The following is a 16049-nucleotide window of genomic DNA, read 5'->3' on the forward strand; positions in this document are numbered from 1 at the left end:
CTAAAGCACAACCACAGACTGAAACTAAGAACCCTGCACCAATTAGTATTTCTTGGGAAAACGCAAAGCCACGGCCTAATCCCTTGATTTCCTTGCCTCTGCCTCTACCAAAACCCCAGTGCCTAGAGCATGTTTTTGATGCTCAGAAAAACATTATTAAATGAATAAGGAAGAAAAACAGCCAGGTCAAATACTCTGAAGGCACTGCACATTATTATTCTTTCATTTCTGCAGGGAGGGTCTGGCTTCAGTGCCTCTGTTTCTTGCTTGGAGTCTCTCTTTCTCTCCCTTCCTGTGTCTGTGGCTTCATCTCTCTTTCTGTCTCTCTCAGTATCTCTAATTCCTCCTCAGTACTCCCTGTGGTCCTTTCCCAGCTGCAAAAATAATAATAATGACAGTAAAAGAGAGAAGAGGAGAGGGAACCAGATCTCTTTCCTCTGCACAAGCGTGTGCAAAATTCGCACCAGCAGGGCAGGCCCCAAACACAACCGTAAAGGAGTCTTTCAGCACCCCTCCAGCCCCCATCCCCACAGCCCCATGTCTCCGGTGAGTGGCTCGGCACCCATGCGAGCGCTCCACTTATCCAGAGGCCGGATGAAATCGATTTGTGTTCCACATACAGGATAAATGTCCACAGGAACCTGCTCTCAGCCAAAAGTACCTTTGGAAAGCAGTGAAATGTTTAATGCACACTTGAGTGTAAAGGCTGCTAACTACTTAGAGAGTTACATCTGGGTGGACTAGACCTGGGATGATAACTTACAGCAAAGGAATTTTATGCAATATAAGCTACCCGTAGGGATGAGCATATAGAAAGTTATAGAAAGAGAAATTAAGCAACTATATACTTCCCCTCTTAGGAGAGCCATGCCTGAAAATAAGTTAACTATTTAGTTTTGCTCATCACACAAGGCTTGAGACATAATAGCTGCTTGCTAAACATTTAAGGGATGAATGAGTAAATGAAAGACCCCCACTGAGAGATTCACACATAGGGAAATGAATACAAAGAAATAAAAGATTTCTCAGTGATGACAGAATATGAAGGGAAAGTGCTTTTCAATTACAGAATATGAATCACCCCCCTCTTGCCACTTAGGAGATCAGGAATCCAGTCCCCTGTTCTGTGTGAGAAGGGAAAAAGGGGGAGCGTGACTCGGCAGCACAGCCTCTGTGGCAGCGGGACGGGAGAGAGAATGAGAGGGCGACAGGAGTTCTGAACTGACCTCACATTCCTCTCTCAGGGCAGGTTTTGCTGGAGTCACCTCTCAGCAGGTGAATCTAAGGCTCCGAATGACCCCGCAGAAGCCAAGGGCTGACGCCAGCAGCAGTTCCCGCAGGGGTGGCTGTGGGAGAGGGCCAGGACCCCTTGGCTCACCTCGCTCTCGGGATCCATCACCTCCCCGGGTCAGGCTCTGCTCCTCACAAGACACACACGGACGAGGACGAAGGTGTGCTCCTGGGCAGCCAGCGCCGGCCCTTTATTTAGAGGGCTCTCCTTTTTTCCACCTTAGCTCCGCCCTCCGGGCCCTGCCCCCAGGTCCAATTAATCCCACCCCTTATTTCTCCCAGTCCTTGATGGGAACAGTGAACTCATCTTTGGCTGGTCAAGAGATCCAGGACTTTAAGAAAGAGAGAGAGAGACAAAGATGCAGTATGAAAAGCGCTTCTAAATCAAAAAGCACACTTAGCAACCGAAGCCTGCAGGCAGCCTCCAGGTGAATATGGTAAAGGGCCCTCATGCTTTCTGCCCCTGGATTTACACCACAGGGCCTCAGCCTCCGTCAAAACTCCCAGCTCGGTAGCACGGCACAAAGCAATGCAGAATAAGCAGCACAAATTATCAGTATTACGACTGCCTTTGCTTCGCCATCCACCGCAGGGAGGGGAGGACAGGCCCTTAAGTGATGCTGCCCTGCTGGCCGTGCTGTGCTCAGCAACAGGCAGATGTTATCCTCTAACCCAATGGGTTTTTTAAATTACTACATAATACTGATTGTTGCAGAGAGATGAGAGAACACAGATAAGCAAAAGGAGTAACAATTGAAACATCCCCAGACTTAATCACTTAGAAGGGTGTGTGTGTGTAAAAGGACATGTGGAAACTATACCGTAGTGAGGAGAAACACTACTCTTGGAGCTTGAGTTCTGAGCAAACAGTGATCAAATGCTTTCAAGGTGCCAAAAAATAGACTTTTTTGTTTGTTTCCATTCGATTCTTCATCTTCCTTGTCCTTTCTTTCAGTGGTATTTTGTAGTTACTACTTCCTTGTCTTGGACGCGTAGTAAGTCTCTGCGGACTTCAATAAAATGGCCTGCCATGCTCTTTCTTCTGCCTTACTGTTTGTCTCCTCCAGCCAGCCCTAAGTGTTGGCATGCTTCAGGGTATCACCCTCTTCTCATCTTTCTTCCTGGATGGATTTATCCATGCCTATGGCTTTAAATGGTACCGATGTGATAACAAAGTACAAACCTTGTGTCAAATTTATACCATGAGGCCTTCCAGTCTTCTGAGCTCAAAAGTCTTACATCCAGCTGCCTACGTGATCCCTTTTCATGGTCAGCAGAGTCCATGTCTGGTGAGAACCTTCCTCCTGACTTGCAGATGGCCATGTTCTTCCTGCTCTATCCTCACATATCATAGTCTCTTATAAGAGTACTAATGGTATATAGGGGCTTCACCCTCATGAACTTAGCAAAACTTAATTGTCTCCCAAGGCCCAACCTCCTAATGCCCTCAAATTTGAGGTTAGGCTTCAACATATGAATCTGTGGGGGATAAAACATTTGAGCTATAACAGAATGTGTCTTTGTTTTTTCTTGGACTGGACATTATTCATTCATTCATTCATTCATTCATTCATTATAATCAAATGTACATCACAGTTGTTTAACAGTCTCCCTGCCCCTTCCCCTCCCATACTCCCCTCCTTCTTGGTAACTAGTCACTTCTCAATGTCTATGAGCCTAATGTTGTTTGTTCCTTCTGTCTTGTTTGTTTTTATATTCCACAAATAAGTGAAATCATATGGTATTTTTCTTTCTCCACCTGGTTTATTTCACTGTGCATAATACCCTCTATATACATCCATTTTGTTGCAAATGGCAGGATTTCTTTTTTATGGCTGAATAATATTCCAGTGTATATATGTACCACCTCTTCTTTAGCAGTCATCTATTGATGAACACTTAGGTTGCTTCCGTATCTTAACTATTGCAATGGTGCAGTGATAAACATGGGGGTGCATATATGTTTTTGAATCAGGGATTTTGTTTTCCTTGGGTAAATTCCTAGGAATGGAATTACTGGGTCAAATGGTATTTCTATTTTTAGTTTTTTAAGGAATCTGCATACTGCTTTCCACAGCGATTGTACCAATTTGCGTTCCCACCAACAGTGTAGGAGGTTTCCCATTTCTCCACATCCTTGCCAGCATTTGTTTTTTTCTTGTCTTTTGGATAGTGGCCATCCTAACTTTATGACATGATATCTCATTGTGGTTTTAATTTGCATTTCCCTGATGATGAGCAATGTGGAGCATCTTTTCATGTGCCTGTTGGCCATCTGAATTTCTTCTTTGGAGATATATCTGTTCAGGTCCTCCACCCATTTTTTATTGGGTTTTTTATTATTTGGGTGTGGAGGCATATGAGTTCTCTACATATTATGGATGTTAACCTCTGATCAGATGAGTCATTTACAAATATATTCTCCCATAGTGTAGGATGCCTTTTTGTTGTGCTGATGGTGTCCTTTGCTGAACAGAAGCTTTTTGGTTCGATGTAGTCCCACTGGTTCATTTTTTACTTTGTTTCCCTTGCCTGAGGAGATGCATGCAGAAAAAGTTGCTCATGTTTATATTCAAGAGATTTTTGCCTATGCTTTCTCCTAAGAGTTTTATGGTTTCGTGACTTACATTCAGGTCTTTGATCCATTTTGAGTTTACTTTTGTGTATGGAGTTAAACAATAATCCAGTTTCATTCTCCTGCATGTAGCTGTTCAGTTTTCCCAACATGATCTGTTGAAGAAGCTCTTTTCCCCATTGTATATTCATAGCTCCTTTGTCTTATATTAATTGACCATATATTCATGAGTTTATATCTAGGCTCTCTATTCTGTTCCATTGATCTATGGGTCTGTTCTTGTGTCAGTGCCAAATTGCTTTGATTAGTGTGGCTTTGTAGTAGAGCTTGAATACAGGGAGTGTAATCCCCCCAGTTTTATTCTTCTTTCTCAGGAATTCTTTGGCCGTTTGGGGTCTTTTGTGGTTCCATATGAAAATTAGAACCATTTGTTCTAGTTCATTGAAGAATGCTGTTGGTATTTTGATAGGGATTGCACTGAATCTGTAAATTACTTTGGGCAGGATTGCCATTTTGACAATATTAGTTATTCCTATCCAAGAACATGGGATAGATTTCCATTTTTTGGTGTCTTCTTTAATTTCTCTTATGAATGTCTTGTAGTTTTCAGAGTAAATGCCTTTCACCTGCTTGGTTAGATTTATTCCTAGGTATTTTATTCTTTTTAATGCAATTGTAAGTGGAGTTCTCTTTCTGATTTCTCTTTCTGATAATTCATCATTAGTATATAGGAATGCAACAGATTTCTGTATATTAATTTTGTATCCTGCAACTTTTCTGAATTGTTATTAGTTATAGTTTTTTGATGGTTACTTGGAGTTTTCTATGTATAGTACCATGTCATCTGCAAAGAGTGAAAGTTTAATTTCTTACCAATTTGGATGTCTTGTATCCCTTTGTTTGGTGTAATTGCCGTGGCTAGGACCTCCAGTACTATGTTGAATAAAAGTGGTGAGAGTGGGCATCCTTTTCTTGTTCCCAGTCTTAGAGGAAAAGCTTTCAGCTTTTTTGCTATTAAGTATGATGTTGGCCGTGGGTTTGTCCTATATGGCCTTTATTATGTTGAGGTACATACTCACTATACCCATTTGTTGAGAGTTTTTATCATGAATGGATATTAAATTTTGTCAAATACTTTTTCAGCATCTATTGAGATGATCATGTGGTTTTTATCCTTCTATAAAGACAGTAAGTATAATATTGGTCACCTGGGGCTTAGGGTTGGGTTGTCAGAGGTTGAAAGCTAAGGGGAGCAGAGTTTAGAAGGTAAAGTAGGGCTGTAGAAAATGTTTTAAAATTGGTTACTGTGATGGTTCCACAATGCTGTGAATATACTAAAAGCACAATTACATATTTTAATTGGGGGAATTTTATAGTTTGGAACTTACACTTCAGTGAAGTTGTTGATTAACATAAAATTTAAAAAATAGAATGCTTCAGGAATGGTCTTTGAGGAAAAAAATAGCCAAGCAGACTTGGACTAAAGTGATATTGCTGGTAGTATAAGTTGTTCATAGGACAGGGGTAGGGCAAAAGAATAACATTTTAATTCATTTTATAAAAGAATGACAATGATAATAGCTGACATTTATTGAGTATATAAAAACTTCCAAGCACTGTTAGGCAGTTTTAGTGGAAAAGTATGAGTTATTCTCTGGCCAAGTCTGGCTTGCTCTATTATCTCTCTTCTATTCTTCTGCAACTCCATTTATGCCTATGTTGAACACTTTTTCCCCTTATCTCATACATATGTATGTATATATAAAATATATAAATTATATTGTTATATAAATTATATATAAAAATGTTATATCTGTATTATATTCTCTTCTTTATTTTACATCTTCTTGTCTCTCTGAGTTTGAGGTTGAAAATTTTTTCCTGACCTTTTCTTGAGTTCTTTCTTCAGAAGTATCTAATATGATAATAAAACTGTTTATTGACTTCCTAATATCAGTTACTGTAGTTTTCTTCAGTTGCAGAGTTTTCATTTGGTTTGTTTTCTTATACTTTTCAATTTTTTTACCAAATTTAAAAATATTGACTCTTATTTCCCTGAACATAATAAACTTCCTTTTTAAATTGCTACTGAATATTAAAGAAGGCCTGTTTATGGAAAGCCATACCATGTTCTCAGAGAGCAAAACTCAACATCACAAAGATATCAACTTTCCCTAAAATAATTTATAAACAACACAATCCCAGTGAAAACACCAAAAAGCTTTTTGGGTGTTCGGTTTTAGAAATCAGTAGTTACTTTTACAGTTTAGAAGGAAAAGTATACTAGAATAATGAAGAAAACTCTAAAAGAAGAAAAATGAGAATGTTCCGTTCCCACAAAGTAGGTGTTAAAATATTTCATGATTCCTAAATAAATACAATGATGAGATATTGTTGTATGAAGGGACAAAATGAACAAATAAATTCAAATACATACAGGAACTTAGCATATAATAAAGATGGCTTCTCAGATTGGAGGGAAAAAATGAATTATTTAATAAATGACATAGCTATAAACAAAAAAGAAAGAAAGAAAGATGTAAGACAGATTCTAGCCGAAATAAGCAGGCAACGAGAGGCAACAAAGGGCCAGGCAGTTTATTTGAGCGCAATCCCAGGTGATGTTCCCCGGTCTGGCTAGTCACCCGCTGGGGAAGTCACGCTTAGCAGAGCAGGCAGTGAGTTTTTAAAGAAGGTAGGAGGAGGCAGAGCTTAGATTTACAGCGCCACAAGGATTGGCCAGCCTAAGGCACATTTTTCAGGTTGGGAGGGGGCAGCAGCCGGGGACTTTGGCACATCATCAGTGTCCGACATGCTCACCCCTCCCTCCAGTGCCTCCAACCTTACATTCCAGCCTTTTGGTTATAATGGGCACCGACTCGATCTGGCTACTTCCGGCTGAGGAGGGGCGGTGCAGGTAGGGTTGAGGCTGGAGGGAGGCCAGAGGAGGATTGGAGGGAAGGGGCAAGTACTGATGTACCCACATGGTCTTGTTCACTTCTACTGTCTGACCTCTCTATCGGGGGCCGGAGGTTCTAGCAGATATGTTGTCTTCGTCTCTCAGGACAGATACATCTAGCGTGATCACCCAGGCTTTGCCCCGTCTAGTACTGTTGTCCGGACAATGAGAGACAGACTGAGGCTTGTTCATAGCCGGCAGCCTGAATGAAAGAATGGAAAGACGAGCATTGGGCAGGACAAGGGGTATCTCTCTTAGGAGTGAGAAGTAAGGTAGGTAGGAGAGGTGTTCAGGGGAACTTGAGATAAGAAAGTATAAGGGTTAGGGATGACCGGATGAAGAGAGACTACAGCTTCGTGGATTATCTGCAGGTCTTGAACAAGCTGGTAGGCCCCCGATGGCTTCTTGACTGGAAGGATTGGAGTGTTACAGGGAGAATTAGTTGGTACCAGAAGCCTTTGGGAAAGAAGATGGTTAATGATAGGTAGGATGCCCTTGCAATGGGCTTGGGAAATAGGAAATTGGGATCTAGAAGGAGAGGAGGATGGGTCTTTGAGGAAGATGAGGACGGGAGCATGATGGCTCGACACTACAGGAGTAGAGGTGTCTCAGACTCTTCGGGTTAATGCCAGTCAATGGTACAGGAGGGTCTCTGGAGGGCTCAGGGCTACAACTTATATTGGCTAAGATGATGAGTGAGCTCAGTTGGGGATGACTAAGAGGCAGGGAGATAGAGGCACTAAGCTTGGAGAGGAGATCTCTCCCTAACAAAGGGAAGGGACAGGACGGGATGACCAGAAATGAGTGGGTAAGAAGATGGCTCTCAAATGTGTAGGCTACTGGATCTGTCTCTAGAGGCTTAGATGGGGTTCCCGTGACACCCACAACCGAGACCTGGGAAGGATGTAAATCTTGTGAAAGGAAGGTAAAACAGAGTAGGCAGCCTCCATGTCCACCAAAAAGGAGATGGACTTACCCGCTACCCACAGCATGGCCTTGGGCTCGGCAAGGGTGATAGGGGTGTTCGAGTCTAGGCATCTTCAGTCTTTGAGTAGGCTCATCAGGTTTGGAGGGGAGTCCCTCAGGGGGTCCTGCCTCCCATGAGACTCTGTCGCTGGAGGATGACCTTCCCCAACTGGGCACTCTACTTTCCAATGACCTCTCTTACCACAAACTGGGCAGGGTTTAGTCGGCTTGTTGGTCACGTTGGGGCATCTCTTTGCCCAGTGGCCTTCTTGGCCACACCGGAAGCAGGGTCCCAGAGGCTCACGAGCTCCGGACTAGTCTGTGGTGTGATGAGACCCTTGTCCTGCCAGCCGCAGGGCCGCTGCAAAGGCTCGGGTTTGGGACACTGTCCTCCTCTCATGTTCTTCAACATGGTTATTAAAGACTTTAAAGGCCATGGTTACCAGGTCATGGAGTGGAGTTTGGGGTCCCTCTTCTGCCCTTTTTAACTTACTTCTTATGTAACTAATACTTGTTCTGGTGAAATCTAGTTCTTTACTAGTTTAGGAGTAATAAAAGCGACTATAAATGACAAAAGACTTACAAATGACAATGGTTAAAGATCTGATGAGAGCTTACTGTAAGACAGTTGATATAAGGAAATCTGGATATTTCTCTAACACAAAACATTCAGTAACAAAGTTTCGCATTATTCTCTTTGACAGTGCTTTCTAGGTAATTTAGCAGGTAATTTTATATCAGATAAATAAGCTAAATTGGCCAAATACTTTCTCCAATGAGAAAAAATTTCTCTGACATGTTCCAGGGGCCCTGTGGAAAATATCAGAGTTAACTATAGATAAAAGCACCTTTTTGAATTTGATTTTGGGAAGCTGTTAGAGTGTTTTTAAGGCATTTGTCTAAATAGAATCATAAGTTACTATGAAAAAATACTTATCTATTTAACTAGAATGACAATAAAAGATTTTAAAGGCAAATACAGAAGGTCACACAGTTATTAGCAAAACTTAGCTTTTAGTTTTTTCGTATTAAGATCTCATTATCTTAAATATTCAGACAACTCATTGAGACTTTAAGCATGAGAAACTGTTTTGATAAAACAACTAGAGAACCCTTTGCAATCATTTAACATTAAGAGCAGATTAACAGTTAAGAAAACTTTCTTTTTAACTGAAAACAAAATTCTAATTTTTTCTGTGCTGTGCTCTTAAATAAATAGCTTTAATTAGACCTCAAAACCATTAGGAACTTTAATTTTCAGTGAACATTGAGAAGTGGGCCATTGTAAACTATTGCACTAGCATTCTTTAGATTAACAAATTCATGAACACACTATAATTCCTGACACCATGTGCTTTACAGCATAATCTCTAAGCACAAAATATGTCTACTTTACGTAGCAACACTTTGAGATTCTAGGTCACTACAAAAATTTTCAGGCTGCAGGCAGGCACACACACTGCAATACACAGTCACTAAGATGTTCACTTGCTACACCCAGCTCACCCACTCCCAACAACCACGCCAGACCACTTACAAAATGGCAGGTGTGGGGATGGGTGTAGGGTTGGGAGAGAAAGGAGGCAGGTCTGTGCTGGGAGGAGTCTTGTCCATGGTTTCCAGAACTGGAGGGTGGGAGGAGCGTGTTCCATTGGGGGAAAAGGGTGGTGAAGGTGGAGAGGGGGAGGAAGTGCTGCAGCCACTGGAAGAGGAGAGGAGCACAAAGACAGCATGGTTGAGAATGTAGGACTTTAAGATGGCAGCAACACGCGGGAGGACAAAGAACTTAAAGATGGTGGCGGAGAGGGGTGGGGGAAGCAGGCTGAGAGAGGTGGGAGACTAAAGTCCTCTGGTGGATCTGAAAAGGAAGGACTGGGCAGAGTAAGAGGCTGACAATCCTTAACTGGAGATCGGGCCAGGAGAACCTGGGTCCTTGAACACTTAACATAAAGGTCTGGGCCGGAGCGCAAAGTCCAAAGCCTGCACATATGGGATTTCACCCCACTCTCCGCTCCAGTGGCAATAATTAGTTAAGTCAGTGAAGAGGCCAAAATTGAAAGTTCCCTCAGGGGGCCAGCAAGATTGGTTGTCTAAGGGATACTGAGGCCAAGCCTGAGAGCAAAGGAAGACCAGGTTCCATATGTGAACTTCCCGGGACAAATATAGAGCAGCCAAATTAGAAATGAGACACCGCAGCGGGGTCTGAGCCTCTGCTTTCGAGGGCTGGTTCCCCATGTCTGCGCTACTTCCCAACTAATCCCACTGAGAGGAGCGCCCAGCGTCCCAAGCACGCCAAGTCAGGGGAGACGGCCTGGGAGCCTGGGTGAGGGACGTCTCCCACATCACAGGGCCAGGGGCGGGTATCCCAGATGCCCGCAGCACATGGGCCGGATGCCCAAACCTGGACGTAGCTGATTTCGGACGGACCAGGTGAAATGGAGTTACGAAGGGAAACAGACTGAGTGAAACTGAGGGACACACCAGAAAATAGTCTACTCAGTGGAGAGCAGGCTCAGGTCCCAGGTCGGGGAAGGAGGGGGCAAGGCCACCAAAGACCGGTCGGGGCCCCATGCTCACGCTCCTTCCCGGGTTTTTTGGCACCAAATGTAAGATAAATTCTAACTGAAATAAGCAGGCGACAACAGGCAACAACGGGCCAGGCAGTTTATCTGAGCGCAATCCTGGGCGATGTTCCCCGGTCTGGCTAGTCACAGGCCGGGGAAGTCATGCTCAGCAGGGCAGGCAGCGAGTTTTTTAAAGAAGGTAGGGGGAGGCAGAGCTTAGATTTACAGCGGCATGAGGATTGGCCAGCCTAAGGCACATTTTGGGAGGGGGCAGCAGCCGGGGACTTTGGCACGTCATCAGTGTCTGAAGTGCTCACCCATCCCTCCAGTGCCTCCAACCTTACAAAAGAGAAAAGAAACAAAAGGAAATAAATTGTGCTGGGACAAGGGCGGACAGACATCTGGAAACAAAATCTAAGTTGGAGTCATTCCTCACACCATGTACTTGGATAATCTTTTTTCTTAAATCAAATACTCAAGTTTTCAAAATAAGAACATAAAATTATATGAAACCATCATATAATCAAGATAATCAGGTTCACAGGTGCATATGTCCAAACTCATCAAATTATATACACTAAATAAATAAATAGGTAAAATTTTTGTACCAATAAAACTGTTAAAAAAAATAAAGATGAAAATTCTGAAGGTAAATCCTGGCACACTAAAACCCCTACCCATTAAATTCCAATCACCACCGATTATGTTGCCCACCCCTTAAGATCCAATCACCAACACAAAATACACCCTACCCCTACTCCTTGAAAACACACTTCCTTACCCACGAACTGCTGCTCCCTCTTCTCTGGGGGCAGCCATTTTCTCGTTCAGATAATAAAATCTCTTGCATGGGCCCATGACTCCTGAGTCATTCTGGGGTAAGGAGGGTCATGGCGAGATACCCCTTCAAGTTCCATGAAGAAATTTTAGGAGCTTTGATGATTGATCTCAAAGTGAAGATTATCTTTCTAAGTATGACTCAAAAGCTAGAAACCATAACTTTGACCATATTTTTTTAAATCACAATAGAAGTCAAATGATAATGACAAACTGAGAAACAAATACTTGGAATTCATAGCACAAGGGCGAGAAGAAAAAGACCAGCACTCTAATAGAAAAATGGGGAAAGAATAGCAAGAGAAATTAGCAGAAAGGGAAATATAAAACCTGTAATTGAGAAAATCAACTTAAACCTATACTCAACTACCATTTCTCCTTATGAAAATAGCAGAACACCAGCCTAATGACACATAAAGGTAGATGAAGAAGGGTGTGAAAAGGTGATCAGAGGAAACAGCCTATGGAAAGGCCGTGAGGTTAGACAGACCCTAGTAAAGTTAGAGCAGAGAGTAATAGAGAGCCAGGTACCAGTGCAGCCGGAGAGGTAGGAAAGGACAAAGCTAGGAAGGACCACTAAGGATTGATTTGCCCACAGGCCAGTGGGAAATCATTGAAATGTTTATGGTTTTAATTAAGGGTGTGACAAGATCAGATTTGCATTTTTACTCTTGTTTAGCCTCAAGGTGGAGAATTGAACTAGCTGAGAGCTAGAATGAAACCAAGTTAGGAGGGAGTCATCCAGGGGTTATGAGAAGTAGATTCCACAGTCACAAACATGTTTTTATCATTCTGTGCTTAAAATACAACAGCACACAAGAACAGAGACACAGACCAGTGGAATAGAATAGAGAGTCCAGATATTAACCCAAACATCTATGGTCAATTAATATATGATAAAGGAGCCATGGATTTACAATGGGGAAATGACAGCCTCTTCAACAGCTGGTGTTGGCAAAGCTAGGCAGCTACATGTAAGAGAATGAAAATGGATCATTGTCTAACCCCATACACAAAAGTAAATTTAAAATGGATCAAAGACCTGAATGTGACTCATGAAACCATAACACTCTTAGAAAAAAACATAGGCAAAAATCTCTTGGATATAAACATGAGCAACTTCTTCATGAACATATCTCCCTGGGCAAGGTAAACAAAAGCAAAAATGGACAAGTATAACTACATCAAGCTGAAAATCTTCTGTACAGCAAAGGACACCACCAATAGAACAAAAAGGCATCCTACAGTATGGGAGAATATATTCATAAATGACAGATCCAATAAAGGCTTGACAGCCAAACTATATAGAGCTCATGCACCGCAACAAACAAAAAGCTAATAATCCAATTAAAAAATGGGCACAGGAGCTGAATAGACAGTTCTCCAAAGAAGAAATTCAGATGGCCAACAGACACATGAAAAGATGCTTCACATCGCTAGTCATCAGAGAAATGCAAATTAAAACTACAATGAGATATCACCTCACAACAGAAGGGTTGTCACCATCCAAAAGACAAACAACAACAAATGTTGGTGAGGTTGTGGAGAAACGGGAACCCTCCTACACTGCTGGTGGGAATGTAAACTAGCTCCACCATTGTGGAAAACAGTATGCAGTTCCTCAAAAAGCTCAAAATAGACATACTAGTTGACCCAGGAATTCCACTTCTAGGAATTTACCCTAAGAATGCAGCAGCCCAGTTTGAAAAAGACATATACACCCCTATGCTTATTGCAGCACTATTTACAATAGCCAAGAAATGGAAGCAACCTAAATGTCCATCAGTAGATTAATGGATAAAGAAGACGTGATACATATACACAATGGAATATTATTCAGCCATGAGAAGAAAACAAATCCTACCATTTGCAACAACATGGATGGAGCTAGAGGGTATTATGCTCAGTGAAATAAGCCAGGTGGAAAAAGACAAGTATCAAATTATTTCACTCTCTGTGGAGTATAAGAACAAATCAAAAACTGAAGGAACAAAACAGCATCAGACTCACAGAACCCAAGAATGGACTAACAGTTACCAAAGGGAAAGGGACTGCAGAGGATGGGTGGGAAGGGAGGGATAAGGGTAAAAAATGGGGAGGCATTACTATTAGCAGACATAATGTAGGGGGAGGGGCCTGGGGAGGGCTGTACAAGACAGAGAAGACAAGTAGTGATTCTATAGCATCTTACTATGCTGATGGACAGTGTCTGTAATGAAGTATGTGGTGGGACTTGGTGATGGAGGGAGGCTGGTAACCATAATGTTCCTCATGTAATTGTAGATTAATGACACCAAAATAAAAAATAAAAATAAATAAAAATTTCAAAAATAATATAAATTTGGGAATCTAATTAAGCAAGAACAGTGCCAAAGCTGAAAGACATACAGGGAAAAGGAAGTAATCACATGCCATTAGGTAATGGAAGATATGATTTTTAGCAGAATCTATGGAGCTGGTGGTAGGGAATGATTTACAGAACTGAGGGTGAGCTTTGTGGCAGGAACTACAAAACAGTGAGAGAGAAAAGTTTAATCACCAAAACAGTGAATAATGAATGAGTTTTAGGTACTGGGGTCAGCAAGGTAACCCTAGACTGCATGGGAAACTTTTAAGATTCCCAGATCACAATTTTACTCTCCATGAGATCTATTACATAGGATTCTTATCGTTCCAGTGAACCCAGCAGAGCTTACTTCAGATCTTTCTGACTTTTTTCTCTTTTGTGAACTGCTGGACTTTCTGGTCCACTCTGCATCCCAATCTTGAAATTATTTGAAACACAATGTGGCATAGTACATTAGTTTCCTAGCATTACTGGAACAAATTGCCACAAACTCATTGGCTAAAAACAAAAGAAATTAATTTTCTCGCAATTATGGGGGACAGAAGTCCAAAATCAAGGTGGTGGCAGGACTGGTTCCTTCTGGAGCTTCTGGCGAAGATCCACTCCAGGCCTCACACCCACCATCTGGTGGCTGCTGGGGATCTTTGGCCTTCCCTGGCCTGCAGAGACATCACTCCCATTTCTGCCTCCATCTTCACATCAACTCTTCTGTGTGTCTTCCTCCCTTCTCTTCTCTTCTAAGGACACTTGTCATGGGATTCAGGACCCACCGTCATCCAGGATGACCTCATCTTGAAATCTTTAACTTGGTTGTATTTGAAAGATCCTTTTTCCAAAGAAGATTTCTTTCACAGATTCTGGTGGAGATATTGTTTTCTGGTGTGGGTGGTGGGGGGAGCCCATTCAACCCAAGACACCTAAGTAGGAATCAGAATACTTGGGTTATAATCCTCACTCCACAATTGACATGCCAGGTGTGACTTCTGGCACATTGGTTAACCTCCCTGAATCTCAATTCACTCATCTGAAAATGCAAATAATAATATCTCCCTTATCTTCTTCACTGAGAAGTAGTCTGTACCTTATTTACACTTTAAATAAATGCTAATAAATGAATGAATTACTAAATGAGTGACTGAATAAGTGAATCTTCTAGAAATGTTCTGTACACCTTTACCATATCAGACCTGGCTGGCACTTAGGAGAGAGGTTAGGGCTGAATATTTACACTTGGGAATCCTCAGCATTAATAGGAATAGATGAGGACACCTAAAGAGAAAGAGAAAGAAAATTGAAGACACAATGTTAAGAAACTTTTACATTTAAGAACTGAACAAGAAGATACTGAGAAGAAAATAGGAGCAAATGTACTAAAGAGTTAAGAGTTGTGGGTAAAATTGTAATATTCCAGAATCTCTCACCTGGCTTTAATGCATCTGCATATCAATAGGTGTTTCCAAGGGGTGGATAAAATCAGTCGGTCTACATGTCAATAGGTAATCAAAAGGGCCTGTGAGGGTTTATCTGGACTGGAGAGGTTGGGTGGAGCTCTCTTCTGCTGCAAACTGGTCAGGAGAGAGGTGGTACAACTGCTTGTAAGAAATAAATGGGTTCCTTAACTTTGATTTTGGTTTTAGAGGTATTTGGCTCCAGGATTCTTTCACCTGGAGTTACATCTGGTGGTAGTTGGCAGGACCTCTAAACCCAAAATCTGTTTAATAGGTGTACTTGGGCAGCCTGCCCCTGGGGATGATGGGGAAGCCACAATGGCTGTAGAGGTACAGGGTGCAGCTTTACTCGGGAACCCCCTATATGTGGGTCTTCCAATTGGGGAGCCCCTAGTGAGGAACTGGTCTAGGGTGAAGCACCTCCTAGAGGGGTGGAGCCTTCCCCAGACCTGGGGAAGAATGGAGACACCGGAAGCTGCAGAATTAGCCCTCCATCAGACAGAAGACTGCTTAGAGCTCCTGAGTGGCCGTGGAGTACCTGGGATTGTAGGATCTCTTTTCATCCAAATAGTGGAAAGTGTTATTGAGGAGAGAGAGAGACTTCGGCAGAAGAGAGACGCACTTCAGCATCACTTGGAGGAGCTGGGCAATGACTTTTGGGATGCCCTTAAGGAAGAGAATTAGAGAGGATAGGCTGCGCCCCTGGAAAGTTCCTTAGCAGCAGCAAGGAGGGAGGCAGCAGAAGAGTCCTTATTGCAGAAGGTTGTGGGGGAGGGGGAGAAAAGAGCGGTGCCTTCAGCTCCAGAGATGGTGGAGGAGGTGTCAGGAGAGTCTGAGTGGGTGGGGGGGTCCGAGGGCCAAGGGCCAATCTGTTGCCAAGGCCACCACCTGAGGCACCAGCCTCTCCTGTACTAAAGGCCCCTTCTGTTATAATTAAGAAAGTAAAAACACAACAACCGCTGACTCCTGAGAGAGAGGAGCCGCCCCCCCCCAACCCCCATCCCCAGGGTGTGGAGCACTTTGTCTCCACCCCTATACCCAGGATGAGCTGGAGGACATGAGC

The 16049-nt window shown here is 42.6% G+C and overlaps 1 protein-coding gene across 10 annotated transcripts in view; it reads right to left on the reverse strand.

The window, feature by feature from the left end:
• LOC140843149 (histidine decarboxylase-like) overlaps nt 1–16049 on the reverse strand; it is a 65853-nt gene that overhangs the window by 16250 nt on the left and 33554 nt on the right. For 2 of the 10 annotated variants that reach the window (XM_073211822.1, XM_073211821.1), the window contains exon 1: nt 1379–2084. The exons of 2 other annotated variants lie outside the window; for them this stretch is intronic. The gene's annotated coding sequence lies outside the window, so the exon portion shown is untranslated. 6 more of the 10 variants (XM_073211826.1, XM_073211824.1, XM_073211825.1 and 3 more) reach the window with 6 other exon arrangements.

The sequence above is a fragment of the Manis javanica genome, chromosome 8 (genome assembly GCF_040802235.1).
Source record: "Manis javanica isolate MJ-LG chromosome 8, MJ_LKY, whole genome shotgun sequence".
Classification (NCBI taxonomy): domain Eukaryota; kingdom Metazoa; phylum Chordata; class Mammalia; order Pholidota; family Manidae; genus Manis; species Manis javanica.